The sequence below is a fragment of the Somniosus microcephalus genome, chromosome 17 (genome assembly GCF_052327205.1).
Source record: "Somniosus microcephalus isolate GS21.2 chromosome 17, FLI_Smic_1.0, whole genome shotgun sequence".
Taxonomy (NCBI): Eukaryota; Metazoa; Chordata; class Chondrichthyes; order Squaliformes; family Somniosidae; genus Somniosus; species Somniosus microcephalus.
The window spans coordinates 43,519,537-43,538,149 of record NC_141003.1 but is presented as its reverse complement, the minus strand read 5'-3'; positions in this window follow the sequence as shown (position 1 = coordinate 43,538,149).

The window sequence follows — 18,613 nt, the reverse complement described above, 5'->3', positions numbered from 1 at the left end:
CCTAAAAGCCATAATGAGGGAGGACTCGGTGCAAGCTATTAGCTCAGATTCTGAAATGGATGATGATAAGACCAAGTCGAATATGGAAGACAAGGCTAAAAGGGACTTGCCGACGATGGGAAAGAAAACGAAGACATGCAGAAGGACTTATGGTACCAAGAAGAATAAAGCTGCAGAGCAGAACTCCAGGTTGACAGAGAATTCTGAGCCTGTTCAAGCAAAGGATTCATCCATGACGGAAGAACACCGAGCTCGGACGCAAACTTATGTCAAAGTACGACAACAATTAGAACAGTTGAGTGACCGTCTCGTACAAGAGATGAAAAATATGGAAAGGTTCTGGGGCACCGAATGGGAGAACCTGGAAAGACTACAGAGACAGCTAGCTCAAGCAGAGAGCGACCATAGAGCCATCGTGGTCAAATACCAATCACATTCCCCTGATGCTGTTCAGGAACTAGAATATTTACAGAATGAACCAAAGGAAGAGGAATCTTCAGGGAGCCAGGATTTTATTCCAGTTCTTCTCTACGACTCCTTACAAGCAGAGTGTGAGAAGTTGAAAGAACAGTATGAACAGGCCCAGGCTACAATTCTGGAGGGGGTTAACTCGGCAGCCTCCGAAAAGCTAGTTTCAGTAGAAGCATATGAACAACTAAAGGTTGAACATGAGCAAGAAGTCCAAAGGCTGCAAGAAATTCTTGATGAGCTCAAGGCCAAGACAGACTCATCGGTAGGAGATCCATCCATAGATGAGAAATTAGAGGTGAAAATCATGGCAGAGCATGAAAGACAGGATGTCCAAGAACTTATAAAAACATTGAAGGAAACCCAAGACAAATATGAGGCGGCAATGACCGAGGGTCAACAACTTGAAGAACAGATTCAACTGGGAATCCTTTCAGTGGAAGAACAGGACACTGTAAGAATGGTCCCTGAACATGAACTAGAGAGCATCAGGGCGCAACTTTTCCGAGCGCTGAAAGCCAAAGTTCAAGAGGAACATAAGGTGGAAGTATTGGAGAAAGAGGTGGAGGAAATGGAGAAGACTCTGATCCACCGTGTTCCCAGGGAAGAGTTAACGGTCAGCCAACTCCTTCATATGCTGAAGGACAAGACTCTGCAAGGGGAACAATCTGAACACGAGCTTCAATCTTCAGGGGGAACGAGTTCGGAGCTCTCAAAAGTCACGGAGATAGCTGAGGTGGCAACACAAATTTTACAAGGATGCCAAAAGTACGTTGAATCACGTCAAGGTGAACAGAAGAATGTGGAAACCGTTACTTCAGTTGAAGGGTTAAATAGCCTGATAACGCAATTACCGATGGAAAGGAAGGTATTGAACTCACAAATGAGGTCCGTCGTGAAGGAATGGCAGATAACCCAGGAAGAGCGGGATGAATATGAATGCATGAAGAAGGCTTTTCAAGAAAGATGTTTAGGGAAGGAACCACCGTCAGCTAACGTCCAGACGGGTGAGGAGGAAGAAGAAGTCTCTCTCGCTGGCCTAACTCAGGACGAACCCAAATATTACCATGACCTGTTGAGTGACACTGAATATTACGAGGATGTGGTCTGCCCAGCTTGTGATGAGAACTCTCAAAGTGCTGAAATCTGGAGGAAGCACTTAAGGTCTAAGGAACATAGAGAGTTGGTGGCGCTACAGCTGGCAGCCGAGAAAGGAGCTCCGAGAGTTTCAAAAAGGCAGAAAAGAAAAAGAAGAAGCAGAAGATAATAACTGTCTAAAATATTAGCACTTCTACCATTCCAGGCGGGACATTACGAAAGGAGCTAAATTAGTTGAAAAACTGGAAAATGTCAAGACAGCCAGTTGGTTGTAAAAGTCCGCACTGCTGGTTCAACAGGACGAAGGTTCAAGCTGTTACGTCAAGAAAAAGGCTATGGAGGAGTCACGCTAGCCAGGTAATCCGGCTACACCAAAGAAATGTTGTTCGGAACGAGTCAAGATCAGAGACTGAATCTATGAACTGTTTCCGCAGAGACTGAACCTGTGAACTGTTTCCACCGAGATTATATTTGTAAATTGTTTTATATGACATTGACTCCACCGAGATTATATCTGTAATTTGTTTTATAGGAAGTTGAAGATATGTATGTTTAACGGGGACTCTGTAAGTAATAAGCTAAAAAGGGAGGATTGTAGTGTATGTATCCGTCTATCTTTAAGGGAACTATTGAATGTAACCGTTCACCTTTAAGGGAACTACTTTAGGTGTGGCACTATTTGTTTGGCTTCTGTATACTGTAATACCGATAGTGACTACACCAGTATATAAGTGTTGTGCCAGGAGTTATTGGGCAGATTCGCCCGGACCTTCGAATAGTAAAGACCTGTTTTGTTTGTTACTTCTGAAGTCTGTGTATTTATTAACTGCACAACCCACAGACTTTACACCCGTGTCCTAACTCACACCAAGTCCCGTTCACCCATCATCCCTGTGATCATTGACTTACATTGGCTCCCAGTTAAGCAACGCCTCGATTTCAAAACTCTCATCCTTGTTTTCAAATCCCTCCATGACCTCACCCCTCCTGATCTCTGTAATCTGCTTCCCGAGATATCTGCGCTCTTCTAATTCTGCCCTCTTGAGTATCCCTCATTATAATCGATCAATCATTGGTGGCTGTGCCTTCTGTTGCCTAGGTCCTAAGCTCTGGTATTCCCTCCCTAAACCTCTCCGCCTCTCTAACTCTCTTTCCTCTTTTAAGACGCTCTTTAAAGCCTACCTCTTTGACCAAGCTTTTGGTCACCTGCCCTAATTTCTCCTTATGTGGCTCGGTGTCAAATTTTTTGTCTTATAATACTCCTGTGAAGCGCCTTGGAACGTTTTACTATGTTAAAGGCACTATATAAATACAAGTTGTTGTTGTTGCCTAATTTCTACCTCTACCTGCTGCTTTGGCTTCCTCTTGATCCCAATCCACATGCTAGGGAGGGGTCATTTAAATATTTGGTGTAAGTGCCTGTGCCTGTAGCCATGAAACAGGCATCTGCCCCACTGAGGACACAAAAGATGAAAGAAAAGAAAGACTTGCATGTATATAGCGCCTTTCACGACCACCGGACCTCTCAAAGCACTTTACAGCCAATGAAGTATGTTTGAAGCGGAGTCGCTGTTGTAATGTGGGAACCACAGCAGCCAATTTGCGCACAGCAAGCTCCCACAAACAGCAATGTGATAATGACCAGGTAATCTGTTTTTGTTCTGTTGGTTGAGGGGTAAATGTTGGCCAGGGCACCGGGGATAACTCCCCTGTTCTTCTTCGAAATAGTGCCATGGAATCTTTTACATCCACCTGGGAGAGCAGACTCACTTTAACGTCTCATCCGAAAGACAGCACCTCCAACAGTGCAGCACTCCCTCAGCACTGCACTGGAGTGTCATTCTAGCTTTATGTGCTCAAGTTCCTGGAGTGAGACTTAAACCCACAACCTTCTGACTCAGAGTGTGCTACCCACTGAGCCACAGCTGACACAAATGGAGTGGCACCCAAGGAACAGAAAGGGCCAAAGATGTCAACCAGTAAAAAAAAAGTCATCTCTGAGGTGAGCATCACAATTAGGGTAGTCCAGGAATCACCCCAGACTTGTCTCCAAAGCTAGCTGTCTATGTAACAGAGGGTGGTAGAGGCAGGAACCCTCACAACATTCAAGAAGCATTTAGATGAGCACTTGAAACGCCATAGCATACAAGGCTACGGACCAAGTGCTGGAAAATAGGATTAGAATAGACAGGGCTTGATGGCCGGCGCGGACACGATGGGCCGAAGGGCCTCTTTCTGTGCTGTATAACTCTATGGGCTGGATTTTAACTCAGGTGTGGGATGGTGTCATGTTATCCGCATTTCGTGTTGTCCACCTGAATCTAAATGGATGTGGGAGACTGATGCAATTTTAACTTAATTGTCCAATTGAGTTCCAACGTGTGGGAACCCTTGGCAAATGGGTTTTTCCTGACTGAAAGTCACCTCCGATGACATCATCATTGCTGCTGCATTTAAGGTCCATAGCAAGCTTTGCTTCTTCTGTAGGCTGCCAAGCTTTCTCCGGTTGGTGTGAGAGGGACCTTCAACAAGGATGACAAACGGGAGGCCCAGACCAGCTCCTCGCTTCAACGAGGTGGCTCTGCAGGCATTGGTGGATGGGGCTAGGGCCAACAGGGAGGTGCTCTTCCCTTCCTCAGGGAGGAAGAGGCCTCCCAAGCAGACTAAGGCAGTGTGGTTGCAGGTGGCGGAGGAGGTCAACTCCTTGGAAGTCACACGAAGAATGTGGATTCAGTGCCGGAAAAGATTTCATGACCTTCAGCGCACTGGATCTGATCCCCATTGCCTTTCCTCACCAACACTCAGCTTTAGCAATCTCTTCCTCCACATCCCACTTGACACTGACATCCATGCACCCTTACCCATTCCCTCTCTCTCTATGGTCACATTCACATAACTATTCCACCATGCAGCCCTCACCCTCCCTATCACTGTGATGCTTTGAACACAACTGACAACACACAGAGGGCCCTTGGTCTTGCAACCTCACTCCATCTTTGTCTCCTTCTAAGTATTTATGCTATGCAATCTCTACACTCACTCCTTCATTCTCACTCAACCTCCACTTGTCTCCCTCATTACAGGAAAAGAGAGCTCACAACAAAAGAGAGCGAGCGAGGACAGGAGGAGGGACAGCCTCAATAGCCCAACTGACCCCCTGGGGGGAGGCGGTACTGGAAATAGTGGGAAGCGAGGAGGATGCGCAAGTGGGGGGCGGGCAGAAGGATGCAACACAGCAAGCTGGTGACAGAAAAGTTTCCCATCTCTCTCTTTGACATTGTGTGAGTCGCTGATAATGATTGCGAAGCTCTAACAGATGGACTTATGATCATTTGCAAAAAGCAATGTGCATGTAGCCTTGGCATCACATCTCTGACTCTTTCCTTTACTCCCCCACAGGACCATCATAAGCATCCAGACCCTTAGTCAGGAAGAAGAGGCTGAGCAGCCAGACTCCTCAGAGAAAGCTGCAACCTCTGAGGGCACAGCGTCACCAGAATTCTGCGCACCCAGCACCAGCGCAGACACTCACACCTCGGTGGGACCTTCGGGACATAGAGTAGTGTTGTCACCTGGTGTATCACAGCTCACAAGTGAGCATCAGCAGATTGTGGAGACAGGGATAGCAGTGGAGAGTCCAAGTCGGAGGGCGCAGGACTCTGCCAGCTCGGCTCAGCAGCATGTTGACCCTCTGCCTCTGGGTCCATCCATGAGATCAGCGGTGATGGAACTCCAGGCACAGATGCAGATGGTAGGTTTTGTCTCTAGGGTCGCTGCGAGTGTGGAGCAAATGGAGGAGTCCATAGCAAACATGAACAGAGCCTTTGTGGAGTCATTGGCGCATGAACGCATCACCACGGAAAGGATGGCTACCTCCGTGGATGGGATTGCTACCTCCGTGGTTAGGCTGGCTACCGTAGAGGAGAGGATGGCTACGGTAGAGGAGGGGATGGCTACGGCCATGGAGGAGCTTAGTCGCCAGGGTATGGAAAACATGGTCATTGTTCAGAATAGAATGACATCTCTTGAGGAGCGATGGGCATCTATTGAACAGAGAAACCAAACCTTCATGGAAGTCCTTCTGAGTAGGACTGCCAGTGCAGATACGGGTCCCCATGGCCCCCCTGATGTGCAGCAAGGTGCTCGCCAGTCACTTGCAGGCGCTGAAGGGGACCTGACCCATGAGAGGGAGGTTGTTGGCAGACCTCAAGGAAGTGGGGGCTCCTCTCCAAGCGCTCACACTTCCATGCCACTGCAGAGCCCTCAGTCAGAGACCCACCAGAGTCCACACCCAAGTGAGATAGGCGTCTCAACCCCTGCACAGCCGCAGGAGCAGCAGACTGTTAACAAGCCCTCACAGGCTCACAACCCCAGAGGACACCCGCCATAGGTGTTGAGACAGAAGCAGCAAGAAAGTGAGCAAGGGGCCTCCACATCTGCTGAAGCCACAGGGGAGGCACCACATAGGAGCATGCGTAAGAGGAAAATTCTGCACAAATAGTCACAAGGGTAGTCACTTGGGTGCAATTTTGTGTTTACTGTAAAAATGCCATCACTTCGTTATTGTCCATAAAAATCCTGATGGGAAATGTTGCAGTTGTGGCGTCTGTCATTTTGCTATTGGGGCTTCCACATTGAGGGCTTAGGAATACTTGCAACTGTCAGTATGGTGGTCAGAATGCTAGGAATCCTCTGGCTCTTGGCCATTGTCAATGTTCTGGTAAGAAGCTGCGAGGCAAAAGTGTTTGATTGACTAGGCTAAGCAAATCTGGCCAGGACGAGTGCGTTCCTTGCATTCCGCCCAGCAATGTTCTCGCATAATGCTACCGCTGGTTGATGGGCCTCTGCAGGATGTTCATTTTTGCACTCCTCCTCCTCCTCATCTGGAGGAGGATATGTGAGGAGCCACTTGGTCCTCAGGAATATGCAAGCCACGACGTTGTGCCATGTTGTGAAGTGCACAGCAAACCACAACGACTCTGGAGACCCTGGCTGCTGAGTACTGCAGGGCTCCACCTGATCTATCCAGGCATCTGAAGCGCATCTTCAGCAAACCGATGGTTTGCTCGATTATGGCTCTGGTGGACATGTGGCTGGAGTTGTAGCTCTCCTCAGCTTCATTGGATGGGCTCCTCAACGGCGTCATTAGCCACGTCTTCAGGGGATAGCCCTCGTCTCCAAGTAGCTATCCGTTAAGTTGGTCTGATGGACTGAATAGTGGAGGGACACTAGACTGGCGCAGTATGAAGGAGTCATGGCAACTGCCAGGGTACTTGGCACAAACATGCAAAATTTCCTTCTTGTGGCCACACACCAGCTGAACGTTAAGGGAGTGGAAGCCCTTGCGGTTGACAAAAATACCTGGATTGCGATGGGGTGCCTTAAGGGCCACATGTGTGCAGTCAACGACGCCCTGCACCCTTGGAAAGCCTGCCAGATTAGCTAATCCAACTGCTCGCGCTGTGACACTTGCTCGATCCTTGGTGAAATGGATGTGATTGTGCGCGAGGGCAAAGAGGGCATCGGTTACCTGCGTTATGCAAGTGTGTGTGGCCGCCTGGGAGATGCCGCTGATGTCTGCTGCTGATCCCTGGAATGAGCCTGAGGCAAAAAAGTTGAGTGCGGTGGTGACTTTGCCGGCCACTGGTAATGCTTGTCTACCTGGTCCTCTGGGCAGCAGGTCTTGCTGTAGCATTGCGTAGATATCAGTCACTACCTCTCGCGAAAGTCGGAGCCACCTTTGGCATGCTGCTCAGACATGTTGAAGTAGCTGACCCTGTGTCTGTAGACCCTGTTTGGGGGGTATCTCCTGCGCCGACGGGCTTCCAAGCGCTGGCCCCTTCTGGCCTGTGCAGCTTCAGGTGGGTGAGCAGCAGCCTGGCGCTGCTGCTGCTGTTGTTGGTGCTGCTGTTGTTCCTGGTTCTGCTGGTGCTGCGGCTGGTGCTCAAGCTCCTCTAATGCCCAGATGGGAATGAAATAAATGGCTCCCATGCTTTTGGTATATGCCTCAGTTGAGGAAGCGCTCAGTGACGGTGGCGAGAGGGGTTTCCCAGGAGGTCACACTGGAGATGGGTGTCAGGCTCCAACCTTCCACAGGTGTGGTTAAGCCTTCTAAAAGTTGCCCCAGACCTGAGACCACTAAGTCCTGCCACCTGCAAATCATGGCTGATCAAATCTCCTCTTTAATGGTTGACCTGCAGTTGATAGTCAGCAATCCAATGGTGCTCCCGCCAGGTTTCACCATCGTGTTTCCCACCAGGCGTGTTTCACGTGGGAAAAGGGTTAAATTCGCAAGGGCCTTTTAAAATAGGATTATAGAGGCCATTTAGTGGTTGTTAAGGGCCTTAACGACCAGTCCCGCCTGTTGGATGCCGGACGGATTCGGGACCATCAGACACGAATGAGTTAAAATTGCTCGGATTCGGGAACCAGGCCGGGGGTGGGGGGGGTCCCGCATGCCAGTTTTTGCGATTTTAACCCCCCACACGCCTCCAATCCCGCCTCCGCGGCCCATTGAAAATCGAGCCCTATGACTCTAGATGTGCCTTGGAAGTGTTCACTCCCCACGGTGGCATCATTTCCTGGGGAAATGTAAGGGTTGGAAACTCATCAGACCTCGGGGCCACCCCGAGGTGTGGTGCACCGATAGGATTCCACTGCATCTCCGTTCCTCACAGACCAGAATTTTATCCTTGGGTGCCCATAATGCCCTACATATAGCAAGAAATCTAGCACTCCCTTCCGCACTGCGTCAGTGAAGTAGCTGCAGCCTGGGTACTGATGATACAGTTATGATTGAAGCAGACAGCATTCTGTGGTAATGTATTCATAGTGATGAAAATACATGGAAATTATACTAGCAGCATAACTCTCAATCAATTTAAAAGATGTTGCAACTTGCTGTATTTACATTACCATTTCATTTGTTTACTACATTTTGTACACCAGGCTAAAGGCCAAAACTGAAAAACTTTCTTCATTTATGCTATAGACTTAACTGCTGTTAGTATAATGCGCTGTTTAATTCTGTTGATATACATCCCATTCCACCTAAGAATATACACCTGCAGAAGGCAATGCATTTTTTGGGGTAGACTTTAACTCCCGGTGGGTTTCGGGCATGTGCTGGGGGGGACGCGGGTCAACTGTAAAACACATTTGCAGGCCTAAATTTCAAGCCCAAGGTATTTAACTCAAGGGCCTTGACATGAATCTTGTCATTCATGTGGAAATGACTTATGAAATAATACTGGGCGACCAGCTGGTGGCGCTGTCCAGGGAGAGTATAAATACTCGGGCATGGGCCCAGCTTGCTCAGGACATTCTTTAACAGGAACTAGTGAAAGACACAGCTAGATCTCCATGTTGAAAAACAGTTGATTAAAGCCTTGTTTAATAATCAGACCAAGTGCCTAGTAGTTTTCTTACGCCATGTTGTGTCTGTGTATAATAAGACACAGACTGCAGGAGAAACGGTACAACAGGTGTTTACTCAACGTGGCTCACAGTGGAACTGATCTGTACAGATTACTACTCAGTGCTATATACAGGTGTGGTCACTGCCAGTACTGCAGTATACATGAGCTGTAAAAGATAGTTTCCCCCCTTAAAAGGTATATACATTACAATTCCTCCCCTTTTAGATTAACAGTATCATAACACTCATTTAACAATTAAATATCAAACTAATTACAATTAACACTTTTAACATGCAACATTAGCTGAAAATAGTCTATTTATATATTCAGTCTTTGGGGAGGCTTCCTGATCCTTTCTGGATAGCGTCTTTCCCGAGTGTCTTGCTCTTGGTGCGGAGGCGATTCTGGCCCCCTGTCGTCGGTTGGTTCATCAGCTTCCGATGCTACTGTTTCTGGGGTAGATGCGACCTGTACGTCGGGTTCATCACCAGGTATGTATGGGCGAGGCATGGGGTTGACTTGTTCCTGTGACTCTAGGATCTGGTCAGCATGGCGTCTCACGATGCTCTCCCCAACATCCACTGTGTACATTAGTGGGTCCTGCCGTGTGCATATCGTTCCTGGCTGCCATTTTTCTGTTCGGTAGTCGCGGGCCAAGACTGGTTGCCCTACCTTGAAGCTCCTTGTTGGCTTCTCATGGATGTGCTGGAATTGCTTACTCTCAACATCTCTTCGTACGTTTGGTCTGAACAAATCCAGGCGAGATCTTAACCTTCGGTTAAAGAACATCATGGCTGGGGCCTGGTTGGTGACTGCATGTGTCGCATTCCAGTAGGCGAACAGGAAATTCTCCACCTTGTGCTACAGCGGAATGTTGTCATTGTACATAGCCTTTATTGCCTTCTTAAAGGTTTGTACGAACCTCTCAGCCAATCCATTTGTGGCTGGATGATACGGGGCGGATGTGTAATGCCTTACCCCATTCATTTTCAAGAACCTCTGGAACTCTTCGGACACAAACTGTGGTCCGTTGTCGGAGCAAATCTGTTCTGGCAACCCATTCCTGGCAAAAATGGTCCGTAGGACTGCAATAGTTTTCTCCGTGGTGGTGGAGGACATTTTGATGACCTCAGGCCATTTCAAGTGCGCATCCACGGCTATTAAAAACATTGAGTCCATGAATGGACCAGCAAAATCAATATGCACCCGTTGCCATGGAGATGAGGGCCACTCCCATGGGTGTAGAGGGGCCTGTGGTGGTGCATTTTGGGCTTTCTGGCATCCTGAGCAACTCTTGGTCAGGTCCTCGATTTGTTTATCGATTCCCGGCCACCACACATAAGCCCTGGCTAGGCTTTTCATTTTTACCCCTCCCAGATGACCCTCATGAAGCTCATTGAGCACTCTATCCCTTAACTTGGGTGGAATTACCACTCGGGATCCACACATCAAGGTCCCCCGGCACACTGACAGCTGTTCTCTCCTTGTCGAGAATGCTGGCAACAGTGAGTCGCCATGTGCTGGCCATCCCTTCACCGTCAAATCATATACTCGAGACAGTGTCGGGTCATTTCGGATTTCCTTTTCGAATGAAATATTTCGACAGGATCCACTGCTGGTGCTTCCTCCGCAGTAGGCAGTGGCAGGCGTGATAGCCCATCAGCATTTCCATGCTGTTTCAATCTCAGTGGTGCGCCCCTAGAAAAAGTGACCATCTTTGTAGTCATTGCGCAGTCATCACCGGAACGCCCTTCTTCGGATTAAAAATGGAGACAAGAGGCTGGTGATCAGTCAGCAAGGTGAATTTCTGCCCGTGCAGATAGTGATTGAACTTTTTCACTCCCCACACTAGGCTGAGGGCCTCCCTGTCAATCTGGGCGTAGTTACGCTCGGCTGAGGTTAGTGATCGTGACGCAAAGGCTATTGGCCTCTCTGAGCCGTCCGAGAATTTGTGCGACAGCACCGCTCCAATGCCGTAGGGTGACGCATCACATGCCAACCGAATTGGTAATGCTGGGTTGTAATGGGCCAATACCTCTTTCGATGAGATTAGTGTTTTGCTCTTCTGGAAAGCTCGTCTACATTTGTCACTCCACTTCCATGGCACCCCAGTTTGCAGTAGGGTGTTCAGTGGGTGTAGTATTGTAGACAAATTTGGCAAGAACTTATGGTAGTAGTTTACCAGCCTGAGGAACGACCTCAGTTGTGACACATTTTCCGGTGCTGGAACCTTGACTACTGCCTCAATCTTCTCTGGGGACTTATGTAACCCCTCTTTATCGATAACGTGGCCACAATACGAGATCTGTTTTCTAAAAAACTTGCAATTGGGGCGGTTAGCTCGGAGCCCATATTCCTGAAATCTAGTGAGCACCTGCTCCAGGTTGGCAAGGTGATCACTGTCATTTTCGCCCGTGAACAGGATGTCGTCCAAATAACACTGGGTCCCTGGGATCCCTTGCAGGACTTGCTCCATTGCCCTCTGCCAAATAGCCGGAGCTGATGCTACCCCGAATACCAGCCGGTTGTATTGGTAGAGACCTTTATGGGTGTTGATTGTGATGTATTTTTTTGATGCTTCTTCTACCTCCATTTGCAGATACGCCTGGGCCAGATCAATCTTAGTGAAGCATTTCCCTCCAGATAGCGAGGCAAAAATATCTTCAATCCGCGGAAGTGGATATTGTATGGTGTGAAGGACCGGGTTCACTGTTACCTTACAGTCCCCACAGATGCGAACCTTCCTTGGTTCCCCAGGCGGCTGCTCAACGACTTTTTCATCACAGGGACGATGGGTGTAGCCCACTCGCTCCAGTCTACCTTGGACAGTACACCTGAATGTTCCAGAATCTCCAGCTCTGCTTCGACGGCTGGGCGGATCGCATAAGGTACCGGTCTGGCCTTTAAAAATTTTGTGCTTGCATTTTCTTCAATTTTAATCATCGCTGTCATGCCTTTTAGTGTTCTGAGTCCTTGCTGGAACACTTCTTTCGCGTCAGTTAGGATCTTTGACAGTCGCCCAGGTGTGACGTCGTCTTCCTTTTTGTCAGCCACAGTCAATGCCTGTATGGAATGCCAATCCAGTTGTATTTTCCGGATCCATTCACGTCCCAGTAATGGTGGTCCTCCATCTTGCAATACATACAGGTCTAGTTTTGGTGTTTCCTTACCGTTATATATAACGGTCACCCTTACTTTTCCTTTGGGGTAGACTTTTTGCCCCGTGTACGTCTTCAAAATAATTTTTGTGTCTCTCAAGGGTATGTGTGAGAATAGCCACTCGTAGTCCCGTCAGTTTATGACTGTTAGGGCTGATCCTGTGTCCAATTCCATCTTTACCTGGACTCCTGCTATCTTGAGAGTGATCCAAATGGTTCGGTGATCCTCCGTTGTGATCACATTATGTAGTTTCAGACAACTCAGTTCCCTGCTTTCAGAGTTGTTATCACTCTTTTGTTCATCTGAACTATTCTCCATCATCTTATGTACCTTCTTGTACTTTTCTTTGGTAGGTTTCTTATTGCTGGATTTCTTTCCTGACCTGCAGACTCGTGCTATGTGTCCTACTTTTCCACACTGTCTGCACACTTTGTCTTTGAACCAGCAATCATTCTGGTCATGTGTTGTTCTGCTGCAGCGATAGCACTTCTCTGTTCTATATGACATTTCGTTTGTGCCATATTCTTGCGATCTCTGTTGTATCTGGGCAGCGCCCCGTGCTGCTGCTTCATATGATACCGCAATGCTGAAAGCCTTTTCCAGCGTAAGGTCCTTTTCAGATAAAAGCCGTTTCTGGGTTCCTTCACTTTGAAGCCCACACACAATCTTGTCATAGAAACATAGAAGATAGGAGCAGGAGTAGGCCATTCGGCCCTTCGAGCCTGCTCCGCCATTCAATGTGATCATGGCTGATCATCCAAATTCAGTACCCTGTCCCTGCCTTTTCCCCATATCCCTTGATCCCTTCAGCCTCAAGAAACATATCCAACTCTTTCTTGAATATATTTAATGAACTGGCCTCCACCGCCCTCTGTGGCAGAGAATTCCACAGGTTCACCACTCGCTGGGTGAAGAAATTCCTCCTCATTTCAGCCCTAAATGGCTTACCCCTTATCCTTAGACTATGACCCCTGGTTCTGGACTCCCCGGCCATCAGAAACATCCTTCCTGCATCTAGTCTGTCCAGACCTGACAGAATTTTATAGGTTTCGATGAGATCCCCTCTCAATCTTCTAAACTCCAGTGAGTATAAGCCCAATCGACACAATCTCTCCTCATACGTCATTCCTGCCATCCCAGGTATCAGCCTGGTGAATCTTCGCTGCACTCCCTCCATGGCAAGAACGTCCTTCCTCAGGTATGGTGACCAAAACTGCACACAATACTCAAGGTGCGGTCTCACCAAGGCCCTGTACAACTGTAGCAAGACATCCTTGTTCCTGTACTCGAACCCTCTTGCTACGAAGGCCAACATACCATTTGCCTTCTTAACCGCCTGCTGCACCTGCATGCTTACCTTCAGTGACTGGTGCACAAGGACACCCAGGTCTCTTTGCACTTCCCCTTCTCCCAATCTATTGCCATTCAAATAATAATCTGCCTTCCTGTTTTTGCCACCAAAGTGGATAACCTCACATTTATCCACATTATAGTGCATTTGCCATGTTTCTGCCCAATCACCCAACCTGTCCAAATCGAACTGGAGTTTCCCGACATCCTCCTCGCAGCTTACCCTCCCGCCCAGCTTTGTGTCGTCAGCAAATTTGGAGATTTTACATCCAATTCCCTCGTCCAGATCATTAATATATATTGTGAACAGCTGGGGTCCTAGGACCGATCCTTGCGGTACCCCACTAGTCACTGCCTGCCACTCGGAAAACGACCCGTTTATTCCAACTCTTTGCTTTCTGTCCGCCAACCAGTTCTCTATCCAAGTCAATACCTTGCCCCCAATCCCATGTGCCTTAATTTTGCACGCTAATCTCTTGTGTGGGACCTTATCGAAAGCCTTCTGAAAGTCCAAATACACCACATCCACTGGTTCTCCCTTAAGGTATCTGCCAGTCCCGCTCCAAACTGGCAGTGTTTCGATAGTTTGCGCAGTTCTGTTAAATAATCAGCATTGCTTTCATCCTTATGCGGGTTCCGTTTGTGAAACTTGAATCTTTCTGCTATCAGCAGCGGTGTGGGGTTTAAATGTTCCTGTAGTATCGTTATTATGTCTTCAAAACTCTTTTCCATTGGCTTCGTTGGGGTTACTAGATTTCATAATAAACCATACGTCTTTGCACCCATTAAATTTAACAATACCGACGCTTTCTTGTCATCTGACACCTCATTTGCCTTGCAGTATACTTCTATTCGTTCGACGTATGTAGTCCAATCTTCGACTTCATTGTCAAATGCGGTGATACTGCCACTCTTCGGCATTTTGGGTGTGGTTTAAAATGGCGTCTCCCAATGGCTTAAAATGGCGTCTCCCGCGCTTTCCTTCCTCCCCCGCTGCTGCCAACGCCGCTCTCGGCGGTCCTCGTGGCAATGGCGGCGCCCTGTAGGTTTTGCGTGCTTCTCCTGCGCTGCTGCCAACGTCGCTCTCAGCGGTCCTCGTGGCAATGGCGGCGCCTCGCGGGTTTCTGCGCGTCTCTCTCTCCCTCTCTTCGACGCTGCTCAGCCCCTGAACACCGGCTGCGCCCTGTGCGCTCTGCCCTCTCTCTCTCTCCCCTGTTGCCGCTGCTCGGCCCTTTGCTGTGCCGCTCGGTCGGGCTCTAGCCCGCCGCTGTCCGGGATGGGTCTGCGCACTACCTGTTGCCAGCCCGTTTCGCTGAACCACCTCAACTGGAAAGCCAAGCCTGGCTCTCGACAGCCTCCCCCGCAATTCTCGAGTCTCTGCTGGACGACTGGGCGGTTGCCCGTGGTCGACGCCCGAGTCTCTGGCCTTGACCTCCAATCCACTGATCTCCAGGAACGAATCCCCGGGAGGTGATGCAAAGTTGCAGGTAGGTTCGAATCCCATCCTCGTCGCCAATGTTGTGTCTGTGTATAATAAGACACAGACTGCAGGAGAAACGGTACAACAGGTGTTTACTCAACGTGGCTCACAGTGGAACTGATCTGTATAGATTACTACTCAGTGCTATATACAGGTGTGGTCACTGCCGGTACTGCAGTATACATGAGCTGTAAAAGATAGTTCCCCTCTTAAAGGTATATACATTACACGCCAGGCCTCATCTGCATGTGCCATCAGTTGGACCGCGCCGCCCCCGCACCAAAACAGGCAGAAAGCACAGTTGGCCGGCTGGCAGGAACAGAAGCTCAGGTGGATAAAGGCCACCAACCAGCGTCAAAGGAAAGCTTGCCGGTAAACAGTTATGCCGCGAAGAGAAGGTTTCGGGAGGGACCGTGGGGCGGAGCAGAGGGAGCTGGGATTTTCCTTGAGACATTAAGTGGAGCACTCCTGCTCCTCCTGGCCCCACAAAGGAAAGTTTTCCACTTACCTTCCATGTCGGCTCTGGCTCCGTGGGTAGCACTCTCGCCCCCGAGTCAGAAGTTGTGGGTTCAAGTCCCACTCCAGAGACTTGAGCACAAAATTCTAGGCTGACACACACTCCCAGTGCAGTGCTGAGGGAGTGCTGCACTGTCCGAGGTGCTGTCTTTCGGATGAGATGTTAAACCGAGACCCTGTCTGCTCTCTCAGGTGGACGTAAAAGATCCCATGGCACTATTTCAAAGAAGAGCAGGGGAGTTATCCCCGGTGTCCTGGTCAATATTTATCCCTCAATCAACATAAAACAAAAACAGATTATCTGGTCAATATCACATTGCTGTTTGTGGGCGCTGGCTGTGCGCAAATTGGCTGCTATGTTTCCTACGTTACAACAGTGACTATGCTACAAAAAGTACTTCATTGGCTGTAAAGCGCTTTGGAACGTCCGGTGGTCGTGAAAGGCGCTATATGAATGCAAGTCTTTCTTTTACCTCAGAGGGCCTCTTCTTCCTCCCAACAGCTACCAAACTGGTTTCACCTGGTGAAAAAGCCATGGCAGCTTCCCCAATGAGGTCAAGGTTAAAATACACCAGAAGTGCGCTGCACTCTGGAAAGAACTGGAGCACCTGGGGGCCACATTAAAATGGAGAGAGCGGAATTCATGCACCCACAATTGGAGCAGGCCACCCATGTAACTGAAAATTCAGGTGCACCTTGGGCCGTGGCTGATGAAAGGGACATAAAGCAAAAAATGGCAGCAGTGAGGAAGTGCACTAGAATCATAATTGACTGGTCCGGAGGTTCTTGCAAGAAGGTAAGTGACAGTTTTGGCTGTTGATGCTAACGTTGTCATCCATGCCATGTGCTGTCCCAGCTTATATCCTCCATTAATGCCCCGTCAAGCATGCATTGAATTAAGAGATATTTTGTGCTGTACATTTTTAGCTGCTGTACGGTTTTATGACCTAATGAATAGCTTATTGTAAAGTATCTCAACCACAATGCTTGAGAGAATGGGGTTGAAACTGGTCAATGCGAAACTGGTAATGTGAAACAGGCTGATAACAAATTGACGGCCTGTTTTACACTGTGTCCAATTTTATAATTGGCCACAGTTAACACGAGTTGTCGATTCGCTATCAGTCCGTTTTGCACTACTGCCCAAGATAAATTTCACCTCAATTGTCAGAGAAAATTCTTAATTCTAAACCTCACTTATCATAGGACAGGTCGTTAATCAGAGGCCATAGATTTCAAAATAATTGGAAAAAGAAGTAGAGGGGAAACGAACAGAAATTTTTTTCACCAAGGGGGAAGTTAAGATCTGGAACGCACTACCTGACAGGGCGGTGGAATCAGATTCCATAGGAGCTTTCAAAAGGCAATGGGATGTGTACATGAGGAGGACTTATTTGCAGGGTTATTGGGAAAAAGTTGGGGTTTGGGACTAATTTGGACAACTCTTTCAAAAAGCTGGCACAGGCACGACGTGTTGAATGGCCTCCTTCTGCGCTATAAGATTCTATGATATTGACTTTGTAATTATATTTTTCCTATTCTCCATTTCATATTTCTCCCATCTCCTCTCCCTTAGCTTTAGGTTCAGATATTTCACAAAGGAAATAAATTGGATTTTCTGCTCCTATCAACGGGTATATTTAGCTTTAGTCAATTTCTTCTAAATAGCCCATGCTTTCCACAAAACCCACCCCAAATCTAAATCCAAACTGTCCAAAGCATAAGCAGGTTTTCATACATGAACTGTCAAGTTATATTGTACAAGTTACTGTGACAAATTGAACAGACAGCTGCTCCAGCCTGATTCCATCTCAAGCCCAAATTTTCTCCTTTCGTTGGTCTTGATGTAATCTACAAATTTGTGCATACAAAATGGAATATCTTCCTGAATGAAAATATGGACAGTTGAGAGAGCTAAAGACAGATTTATATTTACTTTCCCTTCCTTCCGTCCTCCCTTCCTTCCTCCCTTCCTTGACTAACTTCCATTCTGAACAGGTGTTCAGGACACATTTATTATTAACCCTCCGCTTCCTGCGAAAAAACTGCTTGCATTTCTTAACACTGCCCTTTAACAAGAATTTTGCAGCAATTAAGGGGCCCTTTGCAAGTAGTGTTTATTTCACTACAGGCACTCTTCTTACACACATCTTGGGTCCTTGGCAGAAATGTGATTAGCAATAAAAGAAGCAAAGTCCTTTACCACTCTTGCTCTTCTGTTTAGTCACATCCACTTCTACCTGACAATTTAACAACCAGATTCAAATATGTCACTAAATCATTATAATCAACCAATTATCAGACAACTGCATTATTTAAGGTACAGATCTATTTTTAGTGTAATTTATTTTAGTGAATACTGAGATATTTTAATGTGTAACTGACCTGTAAGTAGGAATGGAGAAATAATGAGTCTTCGGATTTAAGACCAGATAAATCACAGAAACATGAACTCACTCGAAGGAAATTAAGAGCCTTCTCTGAATGGTGTTCTTACAAGCATGCAGCCAATGGCTCTGTTGTGGGGGTCCAGCAGGTGTTGTCTGCACCAAGATATCGCGGAAGGAAAGGCTTTATTTAACACAGAATCAGAACATATGCAACGTAACAGTCTGATTTTTATCTCTTCATGCAATTATGAGATCAGTAGCTAGTTTAACCAGGTCTTAATAGATTCTTTTTCACGGCAGCCATTGTGATTGGGGGACGGTCATTTTCTATGGAAGATGCGCCAGATGGATTTCTCTGATCTGTGCTTACATTTTTTTTTAGGCTAATGACCGCTTCAACACTGCTTGTTATGAATTGTCTAAGCTAATACCACCTATAGTGCAGGTGATCAGTGTGTGCAATTTTGTACCAGTTATACTTTAATAAGGCCTTTCAATAAACAGATAGCTGAACAAATACAAATGGGAAGTTTGAGGAATATCTGGATTGTTAGCTTTCTGTGTGTGCTAAAGACAAAATAATGGTCAAAGTTCCAGGAAGTGGCATAAGACATATGTCATTAGATCGTAGTAGCTACTCACTAAAGAATATTAGTTTTGCAAACAGGCATAACGCGGATTAAAAACAGAAAATGCTGGAAATACTCAGCAGGTCAGGCAGCATCTGTGGAGAG